We start from the raw sequence: 9,217 nt of genomic DNA, 5'->3' as shown, positions 1-9,217 counted from the left end.
ACATAATTTGAGGGGCCCAACGCAAAATGAAAACGCAGGCACATTGTTCAAAAAGTGTAAGACTTTTGGGACAGCAGAGAATGAAATCAAGCACGGAGGCCTTTGAGCACAGGCCCTGTGCGAGCGCACAGGTCACGCGTCCAAGAAGCTGAGGTTGGTGGCGTCCGTGGGGGACGAGCAAATCCTTTCTCCATACGGATGTAGCCACTTGTCATGCCAGAGACTCGAGGTTTACAATTTGGAGACCGGATACGCCCTTTAGTCCAGAGAGCTGACTTTAATAAAAGTTGTGCGTCCAGAAGAAAACGGCCTATTTGCAGAGGCTTCACCTTGGGGTTTTTGGAATCTACAAGATGATCCGAATTACTTTAAAGCTATTTTATAGCTATCCCTGGGGATCCCTCTTTGAGCAGGTTTTTTTTTTCTTGTGGTTTCCTTTAAACTCCATCTACCTCTATATACTTATGTTATAACAGATTATTTGGGCAATAACTTCCTGCATTACTGTGATATTTCGGGGCTCCGCTTGTGTTTGGCCCCCATTTGTTGGGTTTATGGTCCTGTCAGCATAAAGCAATCAATGCTATGGACAGAGTTTAAGTTTTTTAATGTTTAGTTATTTTTGAGAGACAGAGAGTTCAGGGGAGGACAGAGAGAGAGAGGAGGGGATGGAAGATCTAAAGCAGGCTCCGTGCTGAGTGCAGACATCCTGATGGGGGACTCGAACTCACAAACTGAGATCATGACCTGAGCTAAAGTCGGATGCTTAACCCACTGAGCCACCCAAGTGCCCCCAGAGTTTAATTTTTAATGTTGTGTTTCTCAAACTGGGGTCTGTCCGCAGATGGGTTCTTGGATGCCCTATCTTTCAAGTCGGGGAAACAGAGCTCACTCTAGTTTCTACTCAAGCGGTAATAGGTTTTGAACCCTTAATGATTAAACAGGTCTATACGCTTTCTAATGACCAAATGCAAATCAAATGTTTAAGAGAATAGTTGAGGAAAAGGGAAGAATGACTGTCTTCATTCAGATAAGATTTGGGCTGCTGGTTAAAAAAAAAGTGCGGGTAACCAATTATTGAGGAAGAATAATGTTGCCAGCCACGAAAAGGGTTTTGAGTGTTGATTGCATGACACGACTTTTGACGTATCATTTTCAGGTTTCTTAGCTGAAACCCAGTTGAGCCTCCTTGTTGCAGATTAGGAAACTGGAAGATGCTGTAACCACCCAGCTCCACAGAGGAAAGAGCAGAAGACAAACTCAAGCCCCCAGGTTCTGACGCTGAAGCCCGTGTGTCTCCCCCTCCAGGCCATTTCTTTACACGTCTGGGGTTGAAAATACTTGATGCATGAAGGTTTGGGTCATTTTCATCTTTTTCAGGAGCATGAGTATCTGCAGAACTTGTCGGGGACACGACTATTTTAAAATGCAGGTTTTACTATTTTTCAAGTAAGGTGAAGCCGACAGATCAGATGACCGCCATCGAAATCACCGTGTGTCACTCACAGTTCCCAAGAGGAGAGGCCAGGCCACCCCATGCAGGGCTATATGGGAAGCAGCGGGGATGCCCAGGAGGCAGAGAGACAGGGAAAGGACCTGGGCAAGAGTCCTTTATTGTGGTTTCCAGAGGAAGGAGCACATCAAGCAGAGTAAACAGGCAGAGGATGGGCTAGGTTGAATAACTTTGGTGGGCTCTGGGGGGGGTAGGGGCTGTCTCTGGTCATTTGATTCTTGATCTCAGGGGGATAAGAGCAGGAGGACTGTGGCCTGGAGTGTGAGAGCCCAGTAAAGTGGGTGGTTGGGGATGGGCTCCGTATTGATTGGCTTACGCACAGAAAGTATGCTTACAGGTGAATCATTTACTATGGCCAGCAATCGGCCAGCCCTGTGGAGGGAGGTGCCTCCAGGTTGGCAAGGCCCCAGGAGGAAAAGCATCAGAATACAAAGAAACACTAATACAGTGACCTGGGAGATCCAGGCTGACAAGAGATCCCGGAGCTGCTTCCTGGTCTTGAGGAGCCACCTCTTGGGAGCAGTGTCCTCTCCTCTGTTAAGAGGCGACCTTCAATCCTTCAAGCATGATCATCTAGAGATAATGCAAAAGTGTGCCTGCAGCTCGTAGAGACTTGGAGTTTGGAGGCCAGATACGTTCTTCGGTCCAATTTTGGACCCGTCATTCATCCGAGCTGCGACTGTATGTCTTGAGGTGTCGTCCTGAGAACACGTGACACGGCAAACAGAAGCAACTGTGACACTTAGTGACTGTAAGTTATCATGATTATGCTTCTTGGTAAGGAGGCAGAGATGACCAGAAGTTTCAAAACAGTTTCAAATGGATATTACTTTTGATTTTCTTCTCTCACGTTGTTGGTTTCCTATTGTCAATACCCAGAGTTAGTGTCAATGATACAGACCTCCCTGCACCAGCCCCTTCTCCCCAGCCCTCCAGATGTGTCAACAAGGAAAGGGAGGGCAGTGTTTGCAGAATGGGGTGTCACCTCTCCCCTGCAGCATATGGCACAGACACGGTTCCTCGGGCCCCAGATCCAGGGTCTCACTCCAGTGGTGCCCCACCCCGTCCACCGACTCTTGGGTAACTAGTCCCTGAGCTGGACTTCCAAGTGCCCTTTTATCCTAGCTGGGAATCTGAGCATCCCAGCCTAAGGACTGAGAAGGAGGAGAGGAGTCCAGTGATCCAAGAAGGGGTGCTAAAGGCTAGCGCTGAGAAGCAGAGGACAAAGAGGGGAGGTGCAAGCAATCTGGACAGATTTGCCACCCAGCTGCCAAAGTCTGGCCCAGCAGGATGCCCAATAAACCGGGACCAGCCTTGGAAACCCTGAGACTCATGGAGTGAATCCGCACAGCCCTTTTGAGGCCCCGTCTTCCTTAATGTCCAGGTGACTTGGGCATGGAGGTGAACAGGTTTTAGTTCCCAGGACATGTCAGGCTTCATGAGGAAGGATCTCACTTCATTTCGGGATCTCACTTAGTCCTCAGCCCAGCGAAGGCTTCCCAAAGCTCGGGTGCAAATGCTTCCCATCTCTTTCATTTTCTTTCCCGAATGAAAATGGAGTCACCCTTTGGGGGCCATCTTGTCTGAAAGTCCAATATCTCCCCCTTGAGGTTGTGTCCTCCTCAAATTGCCCCGAAACCAGGGGGGAGGGGGATTGATGCGATCCATATGAACCAAGCTTAATCAAACTCCACACACGAGATGGGCTTGAACTGGGGCCAGCAGTTGCCTAGCTTGGGCTCACGCATGGTCCCATCCACCTGAAAGGCTCTGCGGGACAGCTGCTGATCAGACCATTGTGCATCTTCCAGGGAGGGCGGTGTCCCTCAGAGCTAAGATCTGCTAATGGGACACCATGATTTGACCCTGAGGGTCTCAGCCTTTTGTGCTCAGCCCCCTGGGATAATAGGTCTCCCCCGGCCCCTCTTTCCTATGGTGGCACCTCAACTGTTCCTTGGGAGCCTAGGCCTTGGAGACCCAAAGGCTGAGTAGACTCCTTTGCCTGGAAAGTAGAGCTGGCTGCCACCTACCCATAGGCACCTACATCCCCTCTTGAGTTCTTTCAGTGTCTCTGGCAAGGTGACATTGGTAGACATTCTGGTCTTGGTCTTTCTGGAATGAGAAAGAAAGAGAAAAACCAGAAAGAATATTTACTCTCCCCCAAGGCATCATCTCACGCTTGCCTGTTGAATGGTGCTGCCATTTCCCACCCCGCCCCTCTGCCTTCTCTTCCCAGCACAGACATTTGTGAGTAGCACTTTGGACCCAAAATCAAACTCGCTTTGCTCCACATACACACCCCCACATCTCAGCTGCCCATTCTCTGGCACTTAAACCCACTTTTAAGTGGGGATAAGGTCATTCTTTCTAATCTGTTTCTTGATAATTACAGCTTTGTGATTGGCTGGTAGAAACAACATATTTCGCTCTCAATGCCTAGGTTGATTCTGTACTTCTCTTGTCAAGCCAGAACCTATGATGGTCTCCATGAGAGGTTGGCAAACTACAGCCAGATCCAGGCAGCTGCTGGTTTTGCGTGCCTCACGAGTGTCCGTAAGTGACTTATTGGAACACATCCATGCTCATTCATTCACGTGTTTTCTATGGCTTTCTTGCCACGAGAGCAGAGCTGAGAAGTTGTAACAGAGAATGTGTGGTCCGCAGAGTCTGAAATATTTACTAGCTGGCCCTTTACAGGAAACATTCGCTAACCCTTAGTCTGAACAGTGAGAGGATCCGTTGCCAGTACCCCACGTGCTACCGGGGTGACACTAAGCTAGTAACTTACTCTCTTTGCACCTCAGTTGCCACATCTGTAAACTGGGTATAGTCACACTGGCCTCAGGGATATTGGAGAAAAGGTAATCAATACTTGGAAAGTGCTCAGCAGTGATTTGCACCTAGAAAGTGCTGCATTCAGTAGTTATTGGCACGCAAAGAACGTGGCCATGGGGATCTTAAGGGGAAAAAAATGGTTGGCTTTGGATAAACCTCTCGAACCTTCCAATTCTCGGAATTCCTGGTTACATCATCTCTACGTGGAGTCGGTACCCTGAGGCTTTTCCTGTCCAGCTCATGCCCCTATGCATTTCTTGCATGTATAGGTGATGAAACAGTACCTTTAACCTTGAGGAAGATGGCTATGTTTCTGAGCATCTGAGTTGGTGGCCAGTATGACACCAGCACAATGGTCGACGCCTGCTTCAGTCATGTCACAAAATGTGGCATGTGGCAGGGAGACAAGAAGAATCATTTGGGAAGAAGCCAGGGAGCTTCTAAGATAAAAGAAGCAATTAAAATGCAATTTTCAGATGAGCCCAGATGCAGTCTGTCTCCTACTCCTTATTGTGGGCTAGATCTAGTCTTTCTAAATTGAGGAGGTCAAGCTTCAGCACTCTTAAACAAAAGTGCTACAGCTTGGAAAAAATCATATGCCTTACCTAATTTTAAGCCATGTTTTGTGCTTCTTGTGTTTCCGTTTTTTAAAACAGTAAATAGCAGACCGTTACTATTTATAAAAGCTTTTATTTGAAGCATCAACTATGAAAGAATTGGCAGGAAGGAAATGAAGCTCCCCTGTGCCCTGGCCATTGGACAAGCAATGCTGAAGAGCGGGGCACCTTCGCTCGCTCCTTACCCCTTCCCTCGAGGGTGGCACATGCTTCTCATGGCTTCACTGGGAGGCAGTGTGGTGTTATGGTCATGCCGCCTGGGAATCCAGGGGACCTGAGTTCTGATATTGGCTTTGTCATGTAACCTCGAACTCTTGACTCAACCCCTCTAGGTCCTATCTTTCTGTGGTGGTCCATTTTATACGTCAGCTTGGAAGTCTTTTTTGGACGGGATTAACATTTCCATTGATGAACTTGGGTAAAGCAGACTGACCTCCTGAATGTGGGTGGGCCTCATCCAATCAGCTGAGGGCCTGAATAGAACAAGAAGACCAGCATTTCTGAGCAAGAGAAAATTCTACAGAACACTGCTTTTGGATTTTAACTGCATTATTGGCTCTCCAGTGTCTCCACACTACATCTTTGGACTTGTCAGCCTCCATAACTGTGTGAGGCAATTCCTTATAATAAATCCTCTCTCTCTCCCTCCCTTCTTCCTTCCTTCCTTCCTTCCTTCCTTCCTCCCTCCCTCACTTCCTCTCTTCCTCCCTCTCCCCCTCCATTTCTCTCTTTCTATCTTTCTGTCTTTCTTTGTTTCTCTGAGAGAGTCAGAGAGACTGACAAATACAGTTCCATTCATAAAATAAGACTTTAATACAATGCCTGTTAACTCTAAGATAAAAAGCTGCTATGGACTTATGGACCCTGGGTTGAGTCACTAACTGTTGCGTATAAAGATGCTTCTCCCCAAACAGATGACTTCACCTTGCTTCCTGACACAAGCAAAATGCCTTCTCATCATTTGTGTGGCTGAGAGCATAGGTGCTGAGGCCAGACTCCACAGGTTCAAATCCAACCTCTGCCACTTGGTGGATTTTGACCATGGGAAAACTACTTAGCTACTCTGGGCCTCAGTTTCCTCATCTGTAAAGGGGAGAGGATAAAATACCTACCTCTTATGGTTATTGTGAGAATTAATGAGTTAATATATGTAAAATGCATAGCAGGGTATCTGGCACTTAGATGGCTATACTGCAGTGATGAATACATCATTTATGCTCAGGAGTTGTTGGAACTTCTTAAGTAGTTAAGTAGAGCCTTAAGGAAGCAGGAAAAAAAGTTAACGATGTGCCTAGAGAGGGAGAAATAAAATGCTTGCAGCTCAGAATTAATAACTTCCACAGTTATTAATATTCTTTATTTATATATGCTTATGTATATAATATTTAATTAATGGTATATATTATGTGGGCAACTTCACTTTGCTTCTTTGTTCAAGGCAAAGGAGTTTTTTCAACAATGCTTTCTGCGGGAAACATCTTCTCTGCCTTGTTTAGCAGAGATAACATGATGCAGCTCCTCCAATTGTTACAGCCCTGAGCTATGAGATCATCAGTATCCATGTAATTAGACACCACTTAGCATCTTTGGCTCATATCAAAGAGCTTTTCTATGGAAGCAATTACACCCTTGGTGGCGGTGGTGAAGAGTTAAAAATGCAAATATACCATTATTTACTAGCTCTGGGAAGTCATGCCTCTTGCATTTTCATTCTGAACTTCTTGCTTACTGCCTTTCAAATCTCCCCTGCTAATTTTGGCTTCTCAGAAATAATTCTGCCAAGGCAGGAAATTCGCAGCCAAATAAGTTTCATTGGCCTTTAGATCATTTTATTTCTTAACTTGTATTTTTCCATTGCTCTCTGTTCTTCATTGACTTCCCACTGCCCATCACTTCACACATATAGCAAGAAAGCACTGGTTTTGACACATGATATGTATTTGCTTGTCAAGGGTTGATCCATTAGGTTGGGTTGACTCCTGCCAGGTAAATGTGGGCCATGTCTTTCCATTTAAAGATGCAAAATATTGATGTTCTGTGCTATTGTAAATAACTTTTAAAATGCATGCACAGAGAAAATGTTTCTCAGGAACATTTAAAACGGATTTTCTTTATTTTCAACTGAATCCCTATTAAGAATTTGGGTATATGTCAGGAAAGTGATCTGTGTCCTCTATAACTTTGCAGTTGTGGAAGTTTCCCTTTGACTTCACCAGGGTCTTATGATGGTGGCTAGTGAAGAGAGAGAATATCCTGAGAAAATCAGCTAACTGTGTGCCTCTTGAGAAGCTCAAGTTCTCTGAATAGAGGAGCAAGGCCATCCAATTATGCCTTCAACCACTTTTTTACAGAGTGCTTACCATTTGCTACGTACAAATCTAAGCAATGAGTACAGTGGTGAACTAGCTGACCAAGCTGTCTTGAAGAAAACATTCTAGTGAGGACATAGATAGTCCCAAAGAAATCTTATAAATAAATAATATAATTTCAGATAGTGACAGATATTTGGAAGAAGAATAAACAGGGTAAAGGAGCAGAGAGGGGGTGGTTGAGGGGCTATTTTAGATGGGTAATTTGGAAAGTCTTATCCAAGGAGGGAGTTTTTGAACAGACTTAAGTGAAATGGAAGAACAAGCCACAGGAAGTTATACGGTTAAAGGAATCTAGGCACAGGAAATACTAAATACACACTGGGTGTGGGTTAACTTGGCATGTTCACTAAAAAGCAGTAAGAGAGTTATAGCTGGAGCAAGGAGATGGTTGAGGTGGGCAAGGGTTAGGGTTTCAGGACTCTGTAGGACAAAATAAGAGATTTGGATCTTATACTTGAGATGAGAATCCTCTGGGTGTGAGGGAGTGGGATTCAGCCTATATTTTGGAGGAATATCCAGGCTGACTTTTTGCTGGATTGAATGCAGGATGTAAAGAGAAAAACACAGAGTCAAGGATGACTCCTAAATTTTTGTTCTTTGCAAGTGGGTAAATGTTGGTGTTACTAACTGAGAAGATGGGGACCCATATCAGTGAGCATTCACACAGGGAAAATGAAATCGCTCTAGGTATTTTAAGCAGAAAGAGGTTTAATAGAGGCAATTGAGTGCTTACAAAAGCATTGGAGGAGCTGAGGAAACACAAGTTAGGAGAGGGGCCCAGTGATATTCAGTTCTGCCACCACCACCCATACAGTGAATGTAGAAGTTTTTGCTTCCATCCAGAGATTAGGAAAGTACAGGAAATTGGTGGTGATGGCTCCAGCTGCCCCACAGCACTGAGAGGAGTTATCGCCAGGGGCCACCCAGAAGCTACTGCAAAAACTTATGTCTGCTAAAGCTTTCGTGTCTACTGTTGGTGCATGGGGAAGAAAAATATATTCTAGTTCTCTTCCACCTTCAAAATTTCCCACCAGGGCTCTTTATTAGCAGAACACAGCTGCAACCAGAAACTGAAAGGCAGATGAGCCTGGCAGATAAAGTTCCCAGCCTTTCAGCTTCTTTGCTTGCCAAGAAGAAGCACAGGAAAGAGGGGGGCAAATAGAACCTTGCAAGCTAAAGGGGACATAATGAAACATCTTCAGATTGTTTTGTCATGAGCTTGCCTGTGCACGCAGACACATCCAAGTTGGAAGTTTCAAGTAGGTGGTGGCGTATACAAGTCTAGCATTTGGGGCAAAGGTTGAAGATGGAAATTTAAATTGGGGAGCCATCAACATATAGATGGTAATTAAAGGTATGCAACTAGAAAATGTTACCTAGCGAATACGTGTAGATGGAGGTGAGTTCCAGGAACAAAGACCTACGTGTTCTTAGGAAAACTGGGATATTGGGGCCATTGAGAGTCACTTCTAGGATTAAGAGGATTGAAATTAGAACCGTATGTATGTTCAAAGGGACAGCCTGAATAATGTAGTCAAGACTATGAGCGCTCAGATGTCAGGAAGAAGAGAAAGTACTAGCCAGTGAAACTAAAATGGCGAGGAAACCAGAGAGTGTGGTCCTCTGAAAGTCAGGTGAAAGAGGAGGCTGTGATTATTGCATCCCATCCCAAGAAGAGTTTTAATGATCTACAGTAGGAGAATTCAACATTGGACTTGCTGAGATGGAAGTTGGAGGTGTAGTTTCCAAAATCCCAAATGGAGTAATTTGGAGGGAGCACTTGTAGTGAGGAAACAAAGAGTGAACTCACACAACTCCTCCGAGTAGTTGTGATGTAGTATAATGATAGCAGAGGTATAGACCAGCAACTGGAGATGATA

General features: G+C 45.3%; 1 long non-coding RNA gene across 1 annotated transcript; it reads right to left on the bottom strand.

Annotated features, from left to right (window-relative positions):
- Window positions 1–436: 436 nt before the first annotated feature.
- Window positions 437–5,509, bottom strand: LOC128315035 (uncharacterized). Its single transcript, XR_008297410.1, has 3 exons — window positions 5,399–5,509; window positions 4,633–4,788; window positions 437–3,625 (listed from the first exon to the last, which is right to left on the bottom strand). It is a non-coding gene; the product is annotated as an uncharacterized LOC128315035 (long non-coding RNA).
- Between the last annotated feature and the right edge of the window lie 3,708 nt (window positions 5,510–9,217).

The sequence above is a fragment of the Acinonyx jubatus genome, chromosome C2 (assembly GCF_027475565.1).
Source record: "Acinonyx jubatus isolate Ajub_Pintada_27869175 chromosome C2, VMU_Ajub_asm_v1.0, whole genome shotgun sequence".
Taxonomy (NCBI): domain Eukaryota; kingdom Metazoa; phylum Chordata; class Mammalia; order Carnivora; family Felidae; genus Acinonyx; species Acinonyx jubatus.
The sequence above is the reverse complement of the archived record's forward strand: the minus strand, read 5'-3'. Positions and strand labels throughout refer to the sequence as shown.